General features: G+C 35.3%; 1 protein-coding gene across 24 annotated transcripts in view; it reads left to right on the top strand.

Moving 5' to 3' along the window:
• Nucleotides 1-26,872, top strand: part of MBNL1 (muscleblind like splicing regulator 1) — a 220,110-nt gene that overhangs the window by 22,534 nt on the left and 170,704 nt on the right. The window contains exon 1 of one of the 24 annotated variants that reach the window (XM_031663663.1): nt 13-322. The exons of 20 other annotated variants lie outside the window; for them this stretch is intronic. The gene's annotated coding sequence lies outside the window, so the exon portion shown is untranslated. 3 more of the 24 variants (XM_031663677.1, XM_031663653.1, XM_031663654.1) reach the window with 3 other exon arrangements.

Here is a 26,872-nt window from a genome sequence, read left to right as displayed (position 1 = left end):
AGTTTCCATTTTCACAGTTTCCCCGCGCGGGTCCGCCGCGCTTCATTGTTCGGACTCCGGCGGGGCTGCCGGTGGTTGAAGGAGGAAGTGCGAGGAGGTGCTCGCCGGCCGCGGTTCTCCCGGGCAGGGGCGGGCCGCGCGCGGTGGTTGGTTTCGCGTCCCTCAGCACCTCCTGCCCGGGGGAAGGCGGGAGGGTGAGCCGCAGCCGCTCCTGCGCCCTTCCCCGCCGTGGGCTCTGCGGACGCTGTCACGGCGCAGCCGGCGCACGGCTTGGCAACCCAGCGGGACCCAGGGAGAAACAGTGGGGCGAGAAGAGAAACAGGTGCGTGCAAGTGTACTCACAACTTAATGATCTTTGTCGGGGGAAGGTGCGAGTCCCTCCGAGGCGAGCGGCGCGCGGGTCCTCCCGGCGGCTCCCGCATCCCTGGCCCCGGGGCTGCCATCCCGCCCGGTTTTCATCTGGGCCAAATATGTGCACGCAAAGGTTAATTCTCTGCCTGCTACCCATAAATTACGCATGACATGTTTAGCTGGGCTGCCTTATATGGAGAGTGCTGTATTTCAGGCCAGTTTGCCTTTTGCCAAGTTTACAGGGCGGAAGACGCCCTGCAGGAGAGGGCTGCCTCCTCCTTTTCTTCTTCTTCTTTTTTTTCATCGTTTTGCAGTGCGTCACTCAAAAACTGTAAGAAAAGTAAGTATAGAAGCTCTTTGGGTGGAGCCGCAGTTGTTTGATTGAATTGCTTTCATGAAAGGTTGAAAAGAATGAAAAGTAGTTAGTACTTGGGTTCTGGTTTTTAGACAAAAGCAGGACAAATATGTAGTCCCCCCCCACTTTTTTTTTTTTTAAACGGAGCCGGAATCTGTTATTGGTAGTAATGTGTCATGTGAGAATACTTTGATTCGAGAGCCTGTAACACGAGCAGGTATATGGTGGCGCTTATGCCTTCCTCTCGCACAGCACTTTACAACTACAGGGGTGTTGCTACCAGACTAATATTGTGTTCTTAGGGCTCTCTGGGACCGAGAGAGTATGCGGCTGTTGGGATTCTGGGGTGTATTTCCGTGGAGTATGTCCACCCAGGATTAAAATTAAGAAGCTGCCAGAAAGGTTGTTGCCGCTGACTTTACTTTGTGTGCCCACCAGCACAGGCACAAGTCATAGCGGATGGATGGCAAACTCTGCCATATACTCTGAGGAATTTCTTAAATTAATACGCTAGGAGAGAAGTCATAATTAATGCTTTTAGGCTTTCGGGCCCTGTGCAACGTGCTTTGAAATACTACACCGGTGGACACTATGTCCCTTCCTCCTGGGTTTGAACACAGTGTCTGTTTATACACAGAGGGTGTTTAGTACATAAGTATTCTATACCAGCATGAGAGAGCCACTCCACAGTTATCTTTCTGTGTGGGTTCCTAAGTGTGTTGGTGTTTCTCCTTGCTGTTGAGATAAAATATTATCACCCAGACAGAAAATGAAAGTTCAACGACTGTAAAATTTATCCCAGGAAAGTGCAGTTCAATACTTAGACTGTCTTAGATGTAGTTATAGATAGAGGCACTGAATAAGTTATTTTGTAGCCTGAGAATGCACATCGCTGTCATTTGTATCTTGCTTTCTTAAAGTTGGTGACAACTACGGCTCAACTTTTTAGGAAAACCTAATGTTCTAGTTTTTATCTGTTTTGTGTATTTGCATGGGAGTTACTTTATTATTATTATATTGTTAGGTCTTCTTTGAAAATGTCGGCATAGGTTTTTTAGTCTTATTAGTTTAACGGGGGGTTTCCTTGCTGAAGACTACAAAAGTTGCCTTTTGTGTTTTAAGAACAGGTTGGGTCAGCAACAGAAAACCTGTTCATCTATAATTATAGTATCACTTAAGACATAATAATCAGATTTCATTATTACTAAGAGACTCAGAAAAACCTCACATATGCCTAGTTTAATTTTTTCCTTATATAACTATGAACAAATTTGTGTGTAGCTACACATCAAGTGTGGTTCTCTGTGCAGTCATGCCAAAGAGAAACTGAAGTGTTACATGGTTTGAGATATTATTGCTTGTGTTTACATTTCCACATTTGAGGCAAAGTTAGACTCCAAGTTGAATTCATTAAATTTTGATTCCAACATTCTGTTCTTCCTTTGGGCACAGAATTCCTATGAAATGAAACACTGAGTTTTGTTCCAGAACAAGAACAGACTAACCCAAAATTTCTCCTGGGAGAAAAAAAGAGTAAAATTATATTTCTCATTGAAAGTTTTATTTCTCATTGAGGAAGGGTGTGCTACTTTATTATATAAAGTGCCTTATCTTCATTATAAGAAAAAAACGCCCCTCCATTTGTCACTGTTGCCATACATTAGGGCTGTATTTGATAGATCTATTTATGGAAACAGAGAATAAATAATCTTGCTGCACCTTCTGGCTTTCTGCTTGGTGTTAGATGTGCAGATTAGAGAACATCTCAGGTATTGCTTAGAAGCTGAAAAGAATAGGTGATTGGGTTTTTAAAATTCTGTAAGCAAAGGCATTAGGGTGGGTGGTAGATATGAGAGTCAAGAGAGTGGAGGAAAGAAGTGAAATAGGTTCATGAAGTGATTGGCTCAAAATAAAATCCCAACAACAATATGGATCATAGAGAATGTGACATAGGAAGATTTTAAAGTATATGGTCTTTTAGGGCAAAAGGCTTCATATGTTTGGAAATCTAGAATGTGCTGTCCAGTACAGTAGCCACATGCGGCTGTTGAGCACTTGAAATGTGTCTAGTCCAGATTGAGAAGTGTAAAATACTGCTGGGTTTTGAAAACTTTATATGAGGGAAAGAATGTAAAACATCTGATTAATGTTTTTATATTTATGATATGTTTTAATGATAATTTTTGATATATTGGTTCTAATAGAAGATCTTACTAGATTAAACTTCACCTGTTCTCTCTTTCTTTCATGATGTCTAGAAAACTTAATATAACAAATGTGGCTAACATCGTACTTATTTTGGACAGTGTTGTTCTAGGATAAAGCAGAAAGACAATATTCTGGGAGAAAGCTTAAAGAGTTTGCTGGTCAAAACAATCAAATTGGCTTATTTTATTATATGTAGAAATACCTTGTCTTTCTTATCCATTGTAACCAAAATTTGAGAAAACACACCACCTAACATCTATTTTTATTTCCTCAAAGCTGCTATTTAGTTTAGAGATTTGATGGTGAGGTAGTAATAATAGAGAAAGACTTATAATTAGAGAATGAGTCTTAACACCTCTCAAAGGCCAAAATAGAGTATGATTGTTACTTAGGAACATTTTAGAGACACTGTAGTTATCATTGTCCTGAAGTTACAAAACATAAACGAGTCACTAAAATTATTTTAAAATAGAGTTTTTAGTAAATAGCAATTATCTTCAAATACTTAATATGTGTTTTCTTTTACTAGAACTTTCTTTAGAAAATTAAAAAAAAAAAACAACCAAATCCAAAGTCCTGAGCAAATGTTAATAAAAGATTGCTGAATTCATAAGAATGAAAGATTTTTACTTGCAGATAGGAGGGTATTGTTTTGAATATTAGCAAAGGTAAAAATGTGTTTCTACTGTAACATGGGCTCTGAAGAGTTTCTATACATGGAGACACTGTCTTTATAATTTGAACACATTCTTGAGAAAGCATCTGACTGGTAAACAAAGCACAATGGCATAGGTCCTGGAAACATTCCTTTCAGATATTTTCGTAACTGAAGTACATTTTGCCATTCACAGTGAGTGTTAAGCTGAAAAAAATGTGGTTCTTTTCTAGCCATATAAAGTATGCTTACTATTATTTTCTTGAAGGATGCCAAAAAATGTAAGATGGATGTCGTGGATTCTTTGTGGGAAGGAGTTAGATTGTATACAGGGCCTCAAGAAGAGTTGCCTTTCGGCTTGGTGCCATCTTGAATCTGTCTTCCACTATATGAAGCATAGCTTCCATTAGTGTCAGTGCGTGTGTGGAGGGTGAGGGGAAGAATGATCCCCATTAACTTTGTGTATTGTTTCTGATGAGTCATGGAGCATATTCACTAATGGTTGGAGAATTATTGATTGCAAAGCAGAGGATTCAAGAAGAGCTATTGGCATATGGCATTAACTGTCTCTAAACATATTTTATATTTTTACATTTGAGGTAGGGAAATTGGTTTTTACATAGTGTTTTTCATATTGTAAAAAATAAACATTTATATAAGCATTACAGATATATCATTGAGAAAAAAAAGCAAATACATGGTTATAGCTTTCTATATATTACTAGTTTTTTTTTTTTCATAACAGATCCAGAACACCTCTTTCAGATAATCGTTCATGTTTTTAGAGAGGCATCTATCTCATCATGTGTGCCTATGAAATCTGTAAAAATATGTGTAACACACACCTTGAAATATTTGTGTTAGGAGAATAAGGTCTTACACATTTGGTTCTTTTTCTACTGTTTTTGGTTATGTTCTCTAGGTTACTATGATTAACCTTTGTTAAAACAGTTCAGGAAATATTAATCTTAAAATGAAATGTAGCCGTATTGGACAGAGTAGAGAATTGCTTTTCCACAGAGATCAATTATTCCAAAAAAATGAAGACGTTTCTGAAATAATATGCTCATATGCTCCAAAAGAAAAACCATCATCTCTTTTGACATTCTTTTAGGAAACTGAGAGATGTGTGTTTTATATACAAAAAGAGGTGAATGATAGTTGATAAAGGTATGCAAAATACATACTCCTGTGAAGTATGAACACACAATTTGTATGTAATGCATGCTTGAGCATATAACTTTCCCCAAGACAATGCCAATTTATTCAAATCACCTGAATGTTAAATAATATCATACTATTAAAAAGAATTGTGGTAAATATGAAATCTAAATACCACTGATGATGTCCATGCTGATGTCAACTCCATTCCAGTCCCTCTTTAGCTAAATTCACAAAATGAAGAGATGTCTTTCTCCAAAGTAGTTTTCCAGAAATTTGTATTTGACACTGGATTTTTCCTACATTTTCACTTTTAAAAGTTCAGAAGCTATTAACTAAAAATGAACTTGTTTTAGAGAGCTAAGAAGATTCTAGACTTATGGGGACATAGTTCTATGAAATAAGCATTACATTGCTGACTTGAATATTATTTTATCATATAAAGTTGATTTATAAGTGAATACATATTGTGAAAAAATACCACACTAGGCTTAGTGAAATCTACCAAACTTAATCAAGATAGATACACCTTGTCCTTAAAAAAATAAGAATCTGGTAGGGAAAATAAGAGCTTCGAAAATAACTGTAAAGTAGAAAGTGATATTTAATGAACAGTGGCTGGGTAACATAGTATGAAGGTTCAGATAAGGGAAAGTCTTAAGATGACTCTGACTTCAGCCACATACACGTAATAAAGGGAACAGTCCTTAAATGCATAACTAATAAGAACGAAAGGTATTCAGTATTTTTCAGCCTTACCAAAATATTATTCTGTTGAAGCAGTATTAACTCTATTCAGCGATGGTTCCATATTTTCCATACATTTATAGATAACATTCAGATATCAAATTTTCATATATGTTTTAATTCATTTATTTATTTCTTTTATGTAGGAGAAATATAATGGTTTCCAAATGTCCTATACTAGATTATTGATAGATTTTGTCATTAGTTTTACTATTGAATACCATGAAATATCAGCTGTTGCAGCCACTAAATAGTTACAAACTGTAGGTACTATAGTTTAATAGTCAATGCATGTCGTATGCTTGTACTATGCTAAATATAAAGGATGCAAGATGAGGACTTAAGCAGTTCATATTCGTATTTACAGTATTATCAAAGATATTTTCTTGTCTCAGTATTACAATTTACAGCCCATTTTCAGCTTATTGTATCCAAAAATTTCAATCTTATATCCAATAATTTATTTATTAGCATTTGTTGATGACAGTCAAAGTGATGCATTAGCATTTTATTTTTTTCTGTGTTGTTTGATTACAACAGTGACATTTTAGCACTCTTTGTGGATGGATGAAAGAAAGCAGGAGGGTGGTCAAGCTAAGTGACAGATATGAAGAGTTGGAGGACATAGGGCTTTCTGTGGGTAAGAAATTGATGAGAAAAGCTTTATGCCACTGACGACGCTTACAATTCAGTATTCCCCTACCAAAGGCCCCCTTACTGATGTTTCTGTTTACCAGATCTTGGTTTCAAGATGCCAAGTTCTGAAGAGATACACGAGTTCTTATAAACACTATATCTAAATTTGGTTTGAAAGTCTAATGTTTGACCGGGTGCGGTGGCTCATGCCTGCAATCCCAGCACTTTGGGAAGCCGAGGCGGGTGGATCACGAGGCCAGGAGATTGATACCATCTTGGCCAACATGGTGAAACCCTGTCTCTGCTAAAATACAAAAAATTAGCTGGTGTGGTGGCGCATGCCTGTTATCCCAGCTACTGGGATGCTGAGGCAGGGGAATTAGGGGAATTGCTTGAACTCAGGAGGTGGAGGTTGCAGTGAGCTGAGATCATGCCACTACACTCCAGTCTGGCAACAGAGCAAGACTCCATCTCAAAAAAAAAAAAAAAAAGGCTAATGTTTATACCAGGCAGGTAGAAAAACAAAAATGGACCTCATTGGAGGATACATGAGGTTTCTAAAAGTGGAGCTCCTTTGTAAATGTAGGAAGTGATATCAATATTATTATTATATTAATATACTTATTTTGAAGTAACTAAGTTTTTTTGTTTATTTCTTTAAATAAACAATAGATTTGGGGAAAAACCATTTACTCTTTTCATGCACTAGTTTCTAAATCTGTGACATTGTAAAGGTGTAAATATTTATGAAAATAGTAGAAGTTGCCACTTGCTGTATACTTTTAAATAAGGTATCTCATTTAATCTTTTCTACTGTAAAGTAGCCGTAAAGTAGTCCTTATGACTTTTATCTTAAAGATCATGACTAGAACAATTTTTTCATTTGCAGAGATATGAGGCTTGTCATTCTGTTTATTCCAGTGCTCATGTTTTTAACCAATTTTTTTGTCTTGCCTCCACTGATGATGTATAAAGAATAGTGATGAGAGTATAGCTGTAATGATTACTAACATCTTTGAATACTTTCTATGTGTTAAGCTAAGGTTTATAAATTAATTCGTGTATTCCTCAGAACAACCCTATGAGATAGGTACTGTTAATATCCTGATTTTACAGATAGGGGAACTGAGGCACAGACAAGTCCAATTAATTGTGCAACGGTACTTAATAAGTAGCACAATAAGGAGTTGAACCAAGGTAGCCCAGTTTTAGAATCCATGCTCCTATGTGAAAGAATAAAAACAGATTTTAAAAATACTTATTTTGGATGCTGATAGAAGCTTGATAACATAAATGTTTGGAATACTTTAAAAGACTTGTATTTTCTACAGCATTTGAAGAGACTCCAGAGGAATGGCAGAAACTAAGAGGATAGAGAGAAAAGGCCTGGGGTGAGAGTTGGGAAGCATTTACTAGAGTAGGAAGAAATGAGGAATCAGGTGTTCAAGGGAGATTGGTGCTACACTTTTGAGGTCATTGATGACCAGGTAGTGAGTTTAATAATACATAGCGTGGAACATAAACAGACACTTGGTGTTTAGGGCAGTAACCTTACAGGAGTTGTGTTTTGGTGACATTTTATAGGGGAAGTATAGGACACATGTAGAATGAAATAGAGATTGTGGTTACACAGAACAGAGATGAAGGACTAGATGAGAGGAATGGCCCTAAAATGAAAAGGAGGACATGTGTGCTGAGAGAAATGTGATAAGGTTAGGCTGCATAGGATGTACCAGCTGACTGGATGTGGATATTAAAGGCAATGGGAGTATTAACACTTAATTTTAAAATACAGTAAGAATTTTAAAAACTTTTAATCAATCAAAAATTCCTTATTTGAGAATTAGGCCAGACGCGGTGGCTCACGCCTGTAATCCCAGCATTTTGGGAGGCTGAGATGGGCGGATCACAAGGTGAGGAGATCGAGACCATCCTGGCTAACACGGTGAAACCCCGTCTCTACTAAAAATGCAAAAAATTAACCGGGCGTGGTGGCGGGCGCCTGTGGTCCCAGCTACTCAGGAGGCTGAGGCAGGAGAATGGCGTGAATCCGGGAGGCGGAGCTTGCAGTGAACCGAGATCGCCCCACTGCACTCCAGCCTGGGAGAGGAGCGAGACTCCATCTCAAAAGAATTATATAAAAATATCAGTAAGTGAAGAGCATTTAAAATTGTATTTTATCAGGGATTATAACTTGATTAAATAGAAGATACATGTTAATTTCTTAAAACATTTCATTTCTGTGCCAAACTCTTTTAAAGCACTGGATGGTGACCTATAGGTCAGCAAATTGGTAATTTTAAAGTAAACATAATTTCAACGTTAGGCGTATTTTGTTTTTTGCTGAGAAATGTCTCAATGTCAACCAGGCAGTTCTCTTCTCTTATTAAAGTCCATGCTCAGAATGCCTGTGTAACCTATCCTTAGTGATAAACAAGGTGGCAGATAGATACATGATAAAACAAGTTTGCAATGTGCTCAATGTGGCTGACATTTATACTTCTCAGATCTTGCTATTTTAGGGAAGGTATCAGTATAACCAGGGCATTCTTTTTCCTGGAATTAAAAATCCTTAATAATCAGTCACTATTATAAACAGAATGATTTACATACAGGACTCAATAAACAATTGCATTTGGTTAATGGTTATTTGGAGTTAGGAGGGTAGTTATATTTCAAATAGAATAGAAAGCTTTATTGGAATTCTTGCAGATCTTTTTAGTTTGAGGACCTTACAAGCTTTTTACAAATAAATGGTTGAAGATAGTTTAAACAGAAAATATCAGAACATTGATAGTTTAAACAGAAAATATCAGAACATTGATAGATTATGTTTTATTTAATATACAGAGAAAAATTCTCATGAAATCAAGACAGTTTTCAAGAAAAAATATTCTATTTATAAATATTTACAATTTATTAGTTATTTAGATTGCCTATGTCCATAAAAATAATACAGAAATTACACTATGTCTTTAAGTATAGCATGTTTCTATAAACTAGAGAATAATGTTGACAGTATTTTATTTTGCCTTTGTTAGTATTATATGAAAGCCACACTTATTACGTGCCTTTCTCTATTATTAGACTTTTTTTTCCTATCTAGTTTTTGCTATAAAGATATAGTATGGTGAAAATCTGTTTAGCTATGTCATTAAGATAATGCTTAGGAAATGCTAATTTTTAAGTAACTAAGATTAAGTAGTATTGGACATTCTTTGCCTTCTTTATTATTCTGTCATTGGGCTAATTTTAAATAGACAAATTAATTCCAAATTATTTTGAGCCATTATTTGAACTTCAGTGCTGTAACATTCAGGGAAAACTGCATTTTCTACCTAGTGGCATTCAGATAAAGGCATTTGGTCTTAGGTGCCTCTTCCAAAAGACTTTTAAGAGATTTGATAAACATAGCAAAAGTGAACAACAGATGATACAAGAAAATCTTTGCTCCAGGAGTAGAGTTTCTCTGAGGCTTTGCATGACCTTTCCAAAAAATAATTTGAGAAGTTCCTAACAATAGAAAAATATATACTTCAACAGGAAAGACTTTAGAAAAATATACTCAAGTAGAATTCTGCATAATGCTTTCTGGGAGACCACATTTGCTGAAAGTTGCCTATGGGAAATGACTTTCTCAGAGCAATATAGTTTTGAGGACTGAGATTTTAAATAAATATTTTATTGGGAGCAATTAATTTAGGGAGAAAACTATTATAATAGCCTGTTCCTCTGTAGTTGATTAAAGTTTACTAAGTCCTGAGGTCTTTTCCCTTAAAACATTACTTTGCCATGTTAACAATCAGGTCATAGAGGAATCAGTTCATCTTTTGTGTTTTGCTAAAATAATCAATTAACAAACATATTCTGAGCACCTTTAAAGTCAGAGGATTGTCATAGGTCACAAGAGGGGGATCGAAAGTATAATTACATAGTGTCTTTCCTTCTTTGACATATAATTGAGTTAGGGAGAAAGACGTGAAAACTTAACAATGCAAGGCACTATACAAGTTAGTACCAAAGGAGGAAACTGAAAGAGGGAAGGAAATTCAAAGAAGGAAGTTTTTGTGGAACTGAATGGCCAGGGAATGGTGTGGGGGAAGAAGGGGCATCTGTCATAGGCCCAAAGATTAAGCACTCTTTTTGGAATATGAAGTGACATAGTAAGAATAAGGTGGAAGTAATGATGAAAGCTACTGTATTTGAGTGTCTTTTCTATGTGAGGCCTTGCCAGCTTATGTTGTTTTTGGAAAAACATTGAGTAAAGATAAACAACCTGATAGTGATAGTAGACAGTGAGCGAATTGGGCCTGTGAGACAGGAATCATCATCCTCTTAGAGGACATAGACTTAGAGAAGTTATCTTACTTGTCTAAATCCACATAGCTGGTGATCAGCCGAACTGAACTGAAACCAGGCCTTTTCATACTTCAAAACCAGCATTCCCCACCCCCATCTCCCCCATCCCATGATTCTGCTAGGAGTGAGTGTGGCATGTTTATGACGTAGTAATTTTAAAACTTCACCCGTGCAACAACTGACATAAGTCAAGAAGATAGAAATTTTATTTAAAAGGCTGTCAAATGTGTTTTCATCTTTTTGCTTTGATGTTGGATTACAAATGGCATATAGTCTGACAAATTCTTATACTGTTTCTTGGATTTGTAAAAACAAAAATAAAACAAACCAGGCCCCCCATCTTTATTAGATATGGTATGGAGTTGCAGTGTCATGATGTTATAACGGTGCATATGGCAGTAGGTAGACCCATTTGGGATTCCCTCAGAGGAAGCTTGGTGAAGTTTGAAGACAATGTACTTTCTCACCAATAATATGATGCTATAAAATTTTCACCAAGAAGTGATAGGGGCAAAAGTTTATAGATCATGGTTGTTTGATTATTTTATGCTTTTATGTTACATCTAATTTATACATCAGTCTCTGCTCTCTGTAACTTTACATGTGATGTAGCCTGTGACTTTAAAAGATAAGCTATTAATTATAGAGTTGTGCTGTTGGAGACCTGTCACTTTGCTAACAAATTCCTCTCCTCATAGAGCTATTTAGAACATATAGCAAATAAAATTATGTGATTATGTGTTTTTAGAGAAAAATTTATTTATATAAAATGAAAGTCTTTGCTTTGCTTTTGGTTGCAAAAGAAAGCATCCTTGTTTAGCAAATATTGAGTACAGAGCCAGTATGCTACGTATCATGCTATACCCTTTGGAGGATAAAGAGGTAAGATGTGCCTGTTCTCAAAGTAATTTCCAGTATAGTGATAGAAATATTCACAAATAATGGACAGGCAAAACAAAGTGGGCACAAAGAAGCCAAGAATAGGCTGTTTGTGGGCAGAGTATGGAATTTGCCTAAAACCATTCGGTAGACAGGTTAACTCTTTAGATACTTTGTGTATATTGGAGAAGAGACAAAATCAACTCATAATTTATTAAAATGATGTGATTTGATATGTAAACCTTTTAGTTTTTCTGTTCAAGTATTTGATAAATAAGTGTGATGCCACCATAGTATCATCTTGGACTAGACAGAAGAAATTAATTTATTTCTGGTGCTGGCAGTTTCGGAGAAAGGTGGAGACATAACAGTTCATCTGAATCTTCCTCATGCTAAATTCCTGATTGGGAGCAGGTTAAAACACTCAGGATTGGTAACCAAGTTTCAGGGCCTACAACTTTTATGTTAACAGAAAAAAAAATCAATTAGAGAGAGGTGAGTTGTATTTAACTTTAATGAGAGAATTTTAAATATGCACATGATGCTCTTTTTTCCTCCAGTTTTTCTTTCTACACAGGGAAGAAAGCTGTATTTTGCAGGCTAGCTTCCAGACTTTGAAATGGTGAAAGTGAAACTGTGCATATTCTTCTATAAGACCCCATTCAGCTGTGATGTGTTTGTTCCTTGTTTCCAGGATTTAATCTGCATTCTAGGTTAGAAAATTAGGATTTTATTGCTTATTATTATTCACTTTTAATCACAAATATTTGTTTAAAGCCCATTACATATAAAGTTTTACTGTAAGATTTTAATTGCAATTTTTAAGATAAATTAAGAATATGGTTTCTGATTTTCTGAAGTTTATGGCCTATAGAAAAAGGCCCATTCATAAGTGAAATAATAAAAGCAAAACAACAAAAGGTCAGAGCTTTAGCCATTCTAATAATTATTAAAATAGCTACTCACCTCGTAGGAACTTACTATTTTACCTGTGTGATCATAAATAGCTCGTATACAATTCTGTGTGATTTAGGCATTGTTATCTTTCTGGCTCAGAAGTGAGAAGATCGAGGCTTGGAAAGATTAAGGTTAGGGGATTTGCTCAAGGGTCATATGGTAAGGTACTGTGAGAGCTGAGATCTCAACCCAGGAGTTTTGCTGTTTTTCTGCTTGTTTATTTCTATCAGTATGGTATGAATTATGTACATAAATACTCATTGCGTGTAGATTTGAGACCTACTCCAAGTTAATTCTGGAAAAACTCAGTGAAGAAGATAAGATGTGGAAGATTTTTTTTTAAGCATTGTAGTCATAAAAGAGCAGACTATGGAATGGACTTTGAAGTTTCACTAGCTTTGAAAGGAGGGATATATCAAATAGCCTAATCTGCCTGTGTGGTTTGCTCAGTATTAGGTCTACTCACACCTAATACCCTCTGCCCCAGCACTCGCCAAGATCAGCAAAATCTACTTTTAGACTCAAAATCATTACCACCTGTGAAGTTTCTGATGTCACTTCTGAGTGACATAGCACTCTGTCAATTGCTCTGTTGGATGGCTTGCTGAATGGCACCTTTTAAGAAGTGTCTTGAGCCCAAAAAGAGAGTTTCAAATGCTCTTGTAATCTATTCAGCTGCATTATTGAAGGTATTAGGGTAATTCAATTCATTTTTCATCATTAAAACACAGAAATCTATTGCCAGCATTAAAAAAGACAAACATATCATTGAAAATTTAATAGCTCTACATTCACTTGGAGATTTCTGATAAACTTTTCTCACTTCCCCGCAAATCCCTAGTAATTAGAGCATGTCCCTGTATGTATGTGTGCATGTTTTTGTGTCATATCCTTGTGTGTCTATATATTCCATAAATGATTGTGAAGTAGTGCACAAGTTGTAGCTAAAAATGAAATAGAGTAAATGTGTGAAGCTAAGGGATCCATTCTCCAACTAATGAGTTAGTTGACAAATTTGCTCTGAAATATTAGTATCATTTTGTGGTTCCCTGTATTGAATACAAGTGTGGGCTTGTGAAAATATAGTATCCACAGACCCTAAGTAGAAACAAAATAAAGGTATTCTAATATACCTGTGCAAATTTAAAGTTTTAACTTATTCATATAACAGTTTTCTGCTTGTCAGTGACCTGATATCAATGTATTTGAAAATGATTTTACCTTTAAGCACCAAGAATTCTTAGGGATACGTGTGTGTGTGTGTGTATTCAGATTAAAGATTCCATGCGAATATACTAATTTTTTGGCAAGAAAATTTAGCACCTATATTTCAGTTTAATAGTACTGTGGTAAATGAAATATATTAAACATGCAGATTCTGTTACATTCACATAATATTAATTTGAATTTTTAATGTTCTAGGCACTGTGCTACATATTGAATACATAATGGTAAACGTAAACAGATAGCAAACAGTTATAAAATTCAGACATGTCTTGATTTTCAAATTGGCCATTGCAGAAATAGTGACATTTTGTTAGGTTTTGTTGCCACAAGATTTTCAAAAATTAAAAAAAAAAAATTTATAGATGCCAGTAAATATTTATTTTACAGCATCTACCAATGTTAGATTTACTATGCATGAAGGAAGGATTTTATTTTCATGTAAAGAAAAACACCATTTTATGCTTAGCATCAATGCTTTACAATTAAACAAGAGAAATAGCATCACGAAATAATATGGGAAGAGAAAACTCATTTTGAGCAGCAGCAAAATGTTGTGAGTTTAAAAGGTCAGGCTAGTACAGGAGGCTCCAGTTTTGCCACTCACTGTGCAGAATGCTGTGACAGCCAGGGCTGATACAGCTGAAAATATCTGCAGCTTTGGAAGCCTTGTAAGTTTCAGAAGGTCATTTTGGCATCATGATAGGAGCACAGATTCACATGGAAGGTCAAACTGGACAGCCAGGCAAGAAGATAGGTTGCTGAACCCAGTGCTTGTAGATTTTAGAGCAATCACCAACTGCAGTAACTGAGTATTTTAATTCAGAGCAGCCGTCTTTCATTGAAATATTTATAGAGGAATGAGCTTTACTTGGTGGGGAATTATAAATTACTTTTTCTCTTCTGAAACTTTAAGTGTTGCATCTACAACTTTCCCTGGTACCAAAACAAACACTACTTTAATTTTATTTACGTGTGATGTATACCCCATCAAGCTTACAAAAGTAAAGTGCACGTCAGATAGGACTGTCGTTTCTTTTTTGTTTGTTTGTTTTGTTTGTTTTGTTTTGTTTTAATCAATTAGAAGGCAAAGAAATGAAAGAAGTACTTAAGATGAAATTGAGCACTAAATTTATCTCTCAGCTTCCTGGCAACTGAAGCAGAAGCTTTCGGGAGTAAACTAATCCCGAGTTTATTTGTTAAGATTTCTTCAGATCTCATATACTGTCTTATTCTTGGCCCTTCGGGTGTTTAGTTAAATATTCTGACTCTGCCCTTGGGTGAAGTCTTGAATGGGTGAATTCCAATTACTTAAGAAGTGAAGGCTGAATTCTTTAGCCTGCCTTTAAGGCCCTTACTGATTTGGCTTCAGCCCAAAGTTCCAGGGTCATCTCTTTACAACCCCATTACATACGGGTGTTCCATACAGACCAGTTCTCCCAGTGTTCATATGCAGTGCTTTCCCACATCTCTGCCATTACTGTCTGGATTTCTACAGTCTGGATTTCTACCCCTTTTTGTCTCTAACGAAATGTAACTTGTCCTTCCAGACCAACCTTACATTTCTTATCCCTTTTGAAACTCCCCTGACCTCTCTCTAACTTACCAAGCTTTCTTGTTACCTCTACTGTGTACTTCTCACTTTCTTTTTTATATGTAGTTATTTGTGTGTTAGTTTTATACCTTTAATTAAGCATCAAATTCTTAAAGGCTGGATCCAAGTATTCTCACTATGTCTAGGCTACATATACAAGGTGGTCAATAGACAATGTAATCAATACACATATTTTATGTGTACTGTTTATTGTTAATGAATACATTTATTCATAAAGTTACTGTTAAATGTATTTGAATTTCTTTAAGGAAAACATTTCTTTTCCTAGGATAGTAGGGAACAAAGAAAGAAAACCTAAAAAAAGAAGCACAATTAGAGAAACACACTCCTGTAATTTTTCTCAAAGGAAATATTTTGAGGCAACAGAACCAGGATTATAATTTTTTAAATTGTTTTGACTTGGGGTTTTCTATTTATAAGTCAACTTAATATTTGTGATTTCTCTGTGCCAAAAAGTAACCAGTATTAATAGAGAACAGCTTTGGTACATGTAAAAGAAAAAAAGTCATTTATGCCATTTCAATCTCTCAGTGCTTTCTTTCTGACAGATTTTTAATGGTTTTATCAGCTGTTAATTAAGTTGGTGCAAAAGTAATTGCGGTTTTAAAAACTATTGCAAAAACTGAAATTACTTTTGTACCACCCTAGTAAAAAATTGGCCTGACTATGGCTTTGAAATATTTCAGACAGTATTCCATCTCCTTCATTGCTCTTCAAATACTGTTTTAGTAGTTTATCTAGATCAGTCTTACTGTATGCATAGTCAGCATATATCAGTTTTATACTTTTAAAGCAGCATTGCATTTTACCTATGTGGAATTTTTCTGCTGACATATTTTAAGCTTCTCTAAGAAAAGCTGTGAGGAAAATGTAGGCTCCTGTTGCTCGGAGGGCTGATAAATAAATTTTAAAAATCATGCTCAAAGACCACCTCATTGACAATTAATCTTTCAAAATCAGCTACTGAGTATTTAGAACTTTATAATCTATTCAAAATTGATTAACAATCTTAATTGAAAAGACATTTGTATCTGAAATGTAGAATTTTCTTGTCTCCAGGTATACATTATTAATGTTTAGTGTCTACCCCATGGACATAAAAGAGCAATAGCATCCATTCTCAGCTCTGTAAAAGAGACCATCTTATCTTCTCTAGAATCAATATTCAGGGGTTTCTCCTTCACTTACACACACCTAACTGAGCTAACCACAAGCAATGCAGTAGTGGTACCTCCAATATATCCCACTCAGCCCCTATCTCTCCCTTTTTTTTGGCTTCTGTTGTATATATTAGTAGTCACTGTCATTTCTGCCAAGTTTGGTATTAAATTGCTAGCATGTATCGTGAATGAAGTTTTACGTTTGAAATCATAAGAGCTGATTTGGAGTCCTGGTTCTTCCATTTATTTAGCGTAGGGATTTTGATGGGTCAGTCACTTAACCATGCAAGCCTCGATTTATTTGTTCACAAATGAGAAAAATAATATAACTAACCATCTCTTAGAGTTGTGAGGAACAAATAATTAGGATGAAAATAAATTGCATGTCAATATATAGATATTATTTGCTATTTTTGAATAATTGAATGTATAAGTTGTTAGGGGGAAAGTAAATTTCTCTGCTTGGCTTCTTCAATGGAAACTTTTTTTTTTTTTTTTTTTGAGACAGGGTCTCCCTCTGTTGCCCAGGCTGAAGTGCAGTGGCATGATCTCATCTTACTGCAGCCTCCCAGGCTGAAGCAATCCTCCTGCCTCAGCCTTCCAAGTAGCTGGTACTGCAGGCATGCACCACCATGCCTGGCTAATGTTTGTATTTTCTGTAGAGACGGAAGTCTCGCTGTGTGGTTCAGGCTGGTCTCAAACACTTGGGCTCAAGCAGGACTCCCACCTTGCTCTCTCAAAGTGCTGCGATTATAGGCATGAGCCACTGTGCCCATCCTGAAACATTTGTTTTTAAATTAAAGAACCAAATGAACACCTTGCAGATTTTATGTGTAAGCCAGAAAGAAAGCTCAGTACATGCATAGAATGTAGCACAAGCCAACTTTTCAAAAATTAATCTTTTTAAGGGGCATTACATAATGAAGGAGCACACATTTTCAGTTTTATCCAGGATAAAAGTGGTTTGCCCCCCCCCCCATTAACTTTAACACAGAGGTTTTACTTTAATTTAAATTGCAAGGACTAGGTTTTTGTTGTATATGAAGAAAATAATTTGACTAAATTCAATGTAAATGTTTTTCCTTATTCTTTGGGGGCACATACACACACACATTAATCCTCATTTTTATATTGTATTTATAATATATATATTTAATTATATTTTATAGGTTGAATAGATTCCTTATCTTTTCTGCAAAATAATTTTATTGTTATAAATTCTTATAAGCAATAAATAAGGAACCTAAATATCACAATCTGTAAAGCGTTTTATTTGTGTGCGATTATATATGATAGTTCATTAGACATTTGATAGGAAAATATGGAAAGTTTTGAGATTGATACATGATTGCTCTTTTAATTTGTTCAGTGTATTCCTTTAAATATTGTGAGGAATTTTTTTACCAGTGAAGTAGCTTTTGCATGCTAAGTTGTAGTGAACTGCTGGGCAGAACTAAAACACAAGTGGTTTGAGGAATGATCAATAGTTGTATATAGTGGCCAGGTGTGGTGGGTCACGCCTATAATCCCAGCACTTTGGGAGGCTGAGGTGGGCGGATCACGAGGTCAGGAGATCGAGACCATCCTGGCTAACATGGTGAAACCCTGTCTCTACTAAAAACACAAAAAATTAGCCAGGCGTGGTGGTGGGCACTTGTAGTCCCAGCTACTTGGGAGGTTGACGCAGGAGAATGGCATGAACCCAGGAGGCGGAGCTTGCAGTGAGCCGAGATCATACCACTGCACTCCAGCCTGGGTGACAGTGTGAGACGCTGTCTCAAAAAAAAAATTGTTGGCCAGGCGCGGTGGCTCAAGCTGGTAATCCCAGCACTTTGGGAGGCCGAGACGGGCGGATCACGAGGTCAGGAGATCGAGACCATCCTGGCTAACACGGTGAAACCCCATCTCTACTAAAAAAATACAAAAAACTAGCCGGGCGAGGTGGCGGGCGCCTGTAGTCCCAGCTACTCGGGAGGCTGAGGCAGGAGAATGGCGTAAACCCGGGAGGCGGAGCTTGCAGTGAGCTGAGATCCGGCCACTGCACTCCAGCCTGGGCCACAGAGCGAGACTCTTGTCTCAAAAAAAAAAAAAAATTGTTGTATATGGTGTAGTATCGTAGAGTGATGTGAAGTGGCATGCATGATTTAAAATAATAATAATCATAACAGAGCTTTTTTGTAACATTTTATAAGCATACTAGTTTGCTGAAGTAGTTGATAGAGTATAATCAAAGATCGTGTCACCAAATCTTTAAACAGGTCATTTTATCAGAGAAGATCCTCTGGTTTCTTAGGTAAAGTTATAGGGTAGAAACAGAGTAAGCAATCTCTGGTAAGAGTAATATTTTAGCCTTGATCAATTATGGTTGCCAAAATTTAATGGAATTAAAAATAACCTGGGAAAACATAGATTCCTGGTTTCTATCCTCAGTAGGTCTAGGGTAGGTCCCAGGAACAGTATATGTTTTTAACAGTCACCTAGGAGTGACTGATTCAGATAATCCAATAATCTTTCTGGAGCATCAGTATCCCAGAGAAACAAATGTTGCTGTTAATAAACAATTTGCAATTATTTCAGTTTGTTAGCTAGCTACGATTGCACTCTGATTTGCTGTGGAAAGCTGGTCATTACTTTTTAAGAGCATATGATGCTGATGGAAACATAGAGCTTTAATCCGTGTCTCATTAAAAGGATGTAGTTTATTCTTTGTGTTTCCTTATTTGTTACAGCTTTTGCAGAATGCACAGAACCTTATGTGCAATTAAAATAATTAAGAAAAGGGTATTGTTTTCTATTTAGCAAGGGAACTAAATCTCATGCTCCCTTATAGTTTCTATTCAATATGCATTCTCTTTTGAAAATACAAATTTGTAATAATAAAATTTTTGATCTCATCTCCCGAAAAGCCTGACTTTATTTATACTTTGACAACACGGTAAAATCACATTGTCAAAATAAAAGCATTGGAAATGCTCACATTCTGCCAACCAACCATATTTAAAGTCTTGTAAAAATTCACTTTCAGGTACTTTATTCTGTAGACTGTTATTTAATAACTAAGAGAGTTTGAGGAGGACAAAGTGAGGTCAGAATGTTTTTATCTTCCAACAGGACATACGTACAAAGGCATAATCATACAAGAGTATATACCTCTCTTGGTTATTTTAATTAGAAGTGCATGCTGCTTCAGGGAGACTCCCCACTCCTGACTCAGGAATGACTACAAGTGGAACCCCAGCCTCGGGGAAAATTACTACATAGGAAAATACGCTTGGGTCTGCATGAGTTTTCCAGAGTTCTGTTGTGCCTTAGCTAGTTTGATAATACTTTGCATTATGTATAGCAGTTGTCAGAAACCATTTCCTTTATTCAATTAGCATCTAAAAAAAGAAAGAGTAGCGGATATTTTCTGACATTTGTGGAAATAATGTGTTAAAAAAAGCATTCCCTTACTCTTATGACATAGTGTTGTCAGAGATTTCACAAGTATAACGTGCCCTGCAGATTCTTAAAACTGCACATTTTCCTTTGGTTAATAAGAAAACAACAGTAAAGTATTTATTGTCCATTTTGATACTTTGTCAACCCAAACATTTTTTCCAAATTCCAGCCTCTGTTTCTTTGTAAATAATTACAAAATGCAAATACTGTGATTGTTTTAGAAATGAAATGCTATGTTTTGATGCAACAGGAGTTGAAAACTGATTTTACAAATGTTTCTATTGATTAGCTGCTATATGAGGGCTAACAGTTGAAAATATTTTGGAAAAATACAAAAAACGGGCTTTCAGTTCTATTTACAGAAAAAGACATACTTTTTTTGCATGTTCCCACAAGAGAAATTTATAGTGTAAAGTACAGCATAGGCTTAACAAATATAGAAAAATATGTTATTGACTCTTAGAAGTACATATTGGTAAAGGTTTTCTTGAAGTTTTTTTATTCTAGTTCAAAGTTAATACGTATATGAATACACTTCATGTTCTAAGGATTTATATTATTAAAATTACTCAAATATAAGCATAGCTTTTTATATACAATTTCAACATTGATTAAAAGTGAAAAATTGGCATTAACTTAGTTGACTACTGATAACAAAATGGACATATGGTGGAGTAATATATAATTGTTAAAAAGTAATTATATTGATCTGTTTCTATTGACATAGAAAGATCATTAACATATTTTATATTGTAGAATATTAACATAATTTGTTGTTTAATCTCTGGACCTAGTTAGGTATGTGAATTATGTGAAACCTTCCTCGAAGGATATTTAAGTTACATTGAAGTGAAAATAGGAGTTGTCAATGCATGTCTTTGTTTTGTGGCATATCTTAGTCTTATTTTAAACCAGGGAAGAACAACTGGGTCTTGAGTCACCGTTAGTCAGTGAAAACATTTTTCTTGTTTGTGAGCATATGTGAGTTTATTTTTTTTTTTTGAAAAAAAGTCAAGTTAAACTGACATACAGTGTTATGAAGAATAGATATTATGAGGAATATATTCAGTTAACATTGGTATATTTTTAAAAAGTATGTTTGAGATTATTCGTTAAAAAGTAATCCTTAAGGTCAGTTGTATAAATCAATAGAATTATCCATAGGATTGTAATGTTAAACTGTGTAGCACCTATGTGGCTTGAGTATTTGTAAGTTTGGAATAAGAAATATGTTAGTGAAATAATAGGGACTTTTACTGATTACGTGGAATGGAGGAAGTATTTGTGTATTATGTTGTGTCATGAGAAGTTCACTGATTTATTTTTTTAGAATACATTCGAGCAATTCCATATTCATTCATAATTGGTTTTAGTCATTGTATTCTGAAGAATAATTATTGTAGATTTTTTTATTTTATTATAGGCATAGATTTTTCTATACTTATAATGATTAATAAATCATGTATTTTGGGCCATATTCAATACAAATAAGCTAATACGATTTTCCTGATTGAGGTTATCATGCAAGGTTTAAAATCAGACATTCGGAAATTCAAAATCTATTTGTTAAGATAAAGCTTGTGTGGTCAGATTTAGTGGGTAGTTTTTAGGGCAATTATCACATTAAATTTTTAGAAATTTTGAATGGTGTGGCAACTATTAAGTTTGATCCTAGTGAGATATGCTTTATATTTTGGGCAGGTTTTTAAAAAAAATTATATCTGTCATATTTTTCACATGTTGATTTTGTAATGTATCCTACTTGAGTCTGCTAAAATAGAAAACAAATATAGGTTAATTATGGAGAAGATCTTATGACTGTTGGTTGTGAGAATGATTTCTGTATGAAAGAGAAAGTTGGAATAGAGAGGCAAAGAGGTACAAAATACAGCAAATTTCACCAATGTATGAGGTGCTGTGGAAATATTTTCTTAGTGTTCTGATGGATTAACTTCATACTTAGTTTTGTATTGTGCAGTAATGTCATTAGGGATGCACAGATGAATTTGGTACCATTTTTAAAGCAGTGAACATCATATTTTAAAATGTTTTAGGCAGAGATGCCACCAATCTCAGCAGGAAGCTTGGTGATGTTCAGCAGATACAGAGGTTGAATATGAAAACTATGATTTTGGCCCTTAGTTACTGTGTCAAATAAAATAATACTCATTTAAGTAAGCTTTAGAATCAAAGTCTATAATCAGGGCATTGTAACGGGAATTACAGTATTATTGTGTATTGCATTTCATTTAGCGTTCACATTTTTGTTGTGTTAGTTCTACATTGACAGATTTGGATTGGGTCACTGTACCATTCTGAAAATTGCCAAGATGACGAGATTTGATTTTTGTACCATTTAGTTCTTGAGCACATAACAGCATGTTAAATTTTGCTGTAGTCTGTGTTCTGATAACCTATTTACTATTTTGAAATATTAAATGATATGTACAGATCAGATATTTTTACCTGAGGCTAACAAGATAATGTCTTTGTGTAATATATAGGTAAATAAAACACTAATTAGGAATAGTGCGTTCTCTTGTAGAACAATTAAGTAGCATTCACAGTTTTATCTCATTATACCTTCTTGTATAAGGAAATGTTAAAATACTTCCTCTTTGAATAGCATCAGAAAAAATGCAGTGTTTCTTTTGCTGGAATTGAAGACTGGTTCTGTCAGAAATTCACAGATAATTATTTAAATATTTTAAATTTGCAAAGCCACATAAATCTGTGTCATATATTCTGTGGCTCAAAATATCTTCAACTTCATAATCAAGGAGGTATTTAAATATGTTGCTATTTTAACTTAATCGCCTCATGTTCTCTTTCCAATGAGTGACGTTTGATGCTGGTTTCATTCACTTATAAAGGTGACATCCCCAGGGTACTAAACCATATAGTTTAAGCACTGTAATTTGTCAAAAATACAAACTAGTCTGATATACTAAGAAAAATATTCAGTCATATCACAAATATTAATTGTTTGCTTCCTCTGGGCCAGGCACTGTTTTGGTGATCTGTTTCTATTAATGGAGAACTAAGGTAACAACTGCCTTCTCTCATGGAGCTTACATTTTTGTGGCAAAGGCAAATGATAAGCAGATAGCGAGATAAATGTGTAATATTAGTCTGCTTTCTTCACAGTACTACGTAGTATTAGGTGGGTTTTTTTTGGTTTGTTTTTTGAGACGAGGTCTCACTCTATTACCTAGGCTAGAGTGCAGTGGCTCAGTCATAGCTTAGTGCAGTCTTGAACTCCTGGGCTCAAGCAGTACTCCCATTTCAGCCTCCCAAGTAGCTGGGACCACAAGCAAGTGCCATCATGTGTGGTTATTTTTTTAAAAATGTATTTTCTATAGAGATGGGGTTTCACTATGTTGCTCAGGCTGGAAGTGTAATGTTATGTACTTCTCTCAAAACAAGTCTGGACTGCTGTTGGGAGGAAAAGAAGGCTGGGTGCTCTGGATGGTGGGCTGAAAATCTTCCAAGAAGATAACTTTGCAGTAGGGACTTGGACGAAGGCCTATTGGGGTATAGAGCTAGTATGCAAAGTGCAGTGATTCATTGTGATAATTATCTTCTAGTGAGCTTAAACCTTTTACATTTTAAAAAATTTTGCCTGATATAGGAATTAATTCAAAATTCACTTTTAAATCATTGCCTGTGTAGAAGCTTTATGTTCTGTTTTGTCCTAAATATAAATACTTAAGGATCAACAATCATTTTCTAATTTGAATGCAGTTTAGTTGCCTCTGGAATTCTAATCTTTGGCAGTAGCATGTCACCTAAACAACACTCCTTCATTATCCTTCCTACAGTAGACCAGTAGGTGATTTAGGGAACCAAACTGTTGAATGGATCAGAATTCTAAAAGACTGCTTCAACAGACCTTAGATTACTTATTTGAGTTAGTAAACACAATATTCCTTTCTTGGCAGCAGCTAGTCTGAAATGTGTCAGACCAGCAGGCCACATTGGCATTCTCCATGCCATTCCAGAGGATGTGTGATTGAAAGTTATCTTTTTCTTTGCAGTATTGCTAAAACTTAAGTCATTTACATATCTCCTTCATGATTTTTATTTATATATAGTCTGTTATGTATATGTGTGGGTATATATGTATATATTCTTTAAATCTTTAAAAAAAATTTTTTTAATTAATATATATATTTTTTTCAGACAGGGTCTCACTCTGTTGCCCAGGTTGGAGTGCAGTGGTGTGATCATGGCTTACTGCAGCCTTGACATCCTGTGCTCAAGCAGTCTTCCTGCCTCAGCCTCCCAAGTGGCTGGGACTACAGGCATTTGTCACCCTGCCTGACTAATTTTTGTATTTTTTTGTAGATATAGGGTCCTACTGTGTTGTTCAGGCCGGTCTCGAACACCTGGCCTCAAGCAGTCCTCCACTTCAGCCTCCCAAAGTGTTGGATTACAGGCGTGAGCCACGGTGCCTGGCCCTTTAAATTTGTAAATTAAACTAATTTCTTCCTAAGTTATAATATTGATGTAATCACAGACTGGACACACTAGTTTTAGCATTCTCATCCATCTATTAAAATGATGTTGTTTGTCCGTCACCTGAAATTGCCGTGGGTCCTGCTGGTAGTGTGCTTACCCCTCACCGAGAAATATGTATCTCTGCTTTTTGCTATGTGGAGTTGAATAGTGCTGAAGGCTGCATTAACTCATTCAGATGGCAGTTCTTCCCATATAATATATAACATCTTTGTTACTCTACTTAGCACCTTAGTGAATACAGAGATAGCTGTACAACCTCCAGAAATGCTAAGTTGGCTGTTTGTGTATGGAGATCTCTGTTAATATTTGGGACAAACCCTGGGAATAATTGTGTGAGCAAACTTAGTTTACTAAAGAACTGCATTGCTAATTATGAACTTGTTGACACCAGTGAGCCAGGGGAAGAAGTTATGGTTTTGGGCAAGGGTTTCCTCCTTATCAACTCCAGACTTACGGGGTGAAGTTAGCCATCTCTTTCAGTTAGATTGAAACTGCCTTACTAAACAAAAATCATAATAAAGGAGCTCAAAAATTACTTAGTTAACGTCCTTAATATATAACTTATATCAATATTAAAAGCATATTAAATAAAAGTCTTCAAAATTACCAGCTAACTACTCTGGGATGTAATTGGACTGATTGCCTTATTTGCTTTAGAAGAACTTTTGAAATGATAAGTAAACATATGTGAGCAAGAAATTTAACCTTGCTCATAGAGGCTGTCCTGTTCCCCAAAAGAAAATTTCATTTTCATACCTTATAAACATCTCTTTTTCTTCTATAGCAGTAGGTATGTGACTCTTAAATAGGCCTTCATATGAAGCCAAATATATATATGTAATCTTTAAGAATAAGTTTTCAAAGAATAAGAATAATTTCATTCTTCTTTATCCTTTTCTTGGTTTTTATTATCTGTCATTTCAAATTATTATTTCTTTCCTTTTTATTTTCTCCCTTACATTTATCTTAAAGTAGAATATATACATGATTTCTGATATCATTCAAGAAGAAATTTGTTCTTGTGGCAGAATATTGGTGTTGTAGACGATGTCAGATAAAGCAAGAAACTCTATAGTGTTTGGAATTTGATCAGTAGGTTAAAGAGGGACTGCTGTTAGCTATTATTCAGATTTTTAAGTTTGATTCTTACAATATTTTTGTTGTTCAGAGAAGTTTATTATAATGTATTGAAATATAGGCCAGATATTTACCTCAGAAGCAATGTACCCATTAGTACTTATCTTTGAAGTAGAAATCTTTCCTTTAATAATTATTTAGAGACAAAATTTATTTTAGGCCAAATATGTTTGCAAGAATTCTCACAATCTGGACATTACCCACATATATTAAAACATTATATCTATCTATAGAACAAAACTCTATTACTTAAAGGAATGTTTTGTGAATTCAATATTGATCCAAATTCTATAAAATCTTAATTTACCAAAAAAGATTTCTATTTTTTGAAGTTTTTTTTTTTGAATATAGATAAGACAATAATCTGATATCAGCAGTTTAGTAAAATCAATCTATAGGATATAATTTGAGTTTGTTGCCCACAGTGATAAACCTTTATCAAGTGATAGTTGATAAACCTATATCAAGGGCAGGCACATACATTATCAGGTCCAGCTAGACTAATGCATAAAGGCCAGTATCTGTTTTAATTGTTCAGTATCTATGCCTGAACTAATTATTAATATTTTGATTATCATCCTTGTCTATGTCCTTTACAATTAAATGGTACAAATCTATGTTTATAATTCTTTCAATAGCACTTTTGAAGTAAATAGAATTTGTCTGCTACAGAAAATAAAGATAATCAGAACACTGATTTGCAAGCATTTTAGTAATCAAAGTTTATTTTGTGCTTGAGTGGGACTGTCTGTAATCTGGCAAAAAGGAAAAATAATCAGCTCTAGAAATTAATTGTTAGTTGTATTTAGATATGACTACCAAGCAATGCAGATCTTTCTGGTGGTACCAATCTTCTTATATATATTGTCTGGATGCTATAGAGATGATTAAATAATCTATTTCGTCAGGGTTGGGACCACATCCTTTTATGCATGTTTATTTCTGTAAGTATGAATGAAGTTTACTTATTTATCAAACATTTTTTAAAAAGGTCTGTTATGTTCCAAGAACTGTGTGATGAGGAATGCTGGGCCTACACCCTGTTGTCAGGGCATATATAACATTGAGGGGGAGAGGTACAAAGAGATACAAAGTATCAAAAACATTCTGAGATGGAATAATGTTTAGCATAGTTGGCCCAGCCCTATAGAGAAGGTGATTTTTGAACAGCAGTTTAAACAAGGAGAAGGAATTTGCCAAGTTGCAGGGGTGAGGAAGTGTGTGTCAGACCAAACAGGGAGTTAGCATGTAACAAGTCCCAGGAGCTCACACATGTCTTGGCACCTGCCAAGAACCCTCAGCAACTGCTCTCCAGGGGGGATACAAGAGGTACAGCACTGGGAGAAGCAACAAGATAAAATGTGTCAGTTTGTTAAAAGGGAAAGGTTCAAGAAAGAGAGAGTTGTAAATCATGTTACACGGCAAGCAAAGGCAAGAACAAAACATAGTCTTTGTACTTGGCTTTC

Source organism: Papio anubis, chromosome 2 (assembly GCF_008728515.1).
Source record: "Papio anubis isolate 15944 chromosome 2, Panubis1.0, whole genome shotgun sequence".
Taxonomy (NCBI): domain Eukaryota; kingdom Metazoa; phylum Chordata; class Mammalia; order Primates; family Cercopithecidae; genus Papio; species Papio anubis.
Note: the sequence above shows the minus strand (reverse complement) of the source record. Positions and strands in the feature narration are given on the sequence as shown.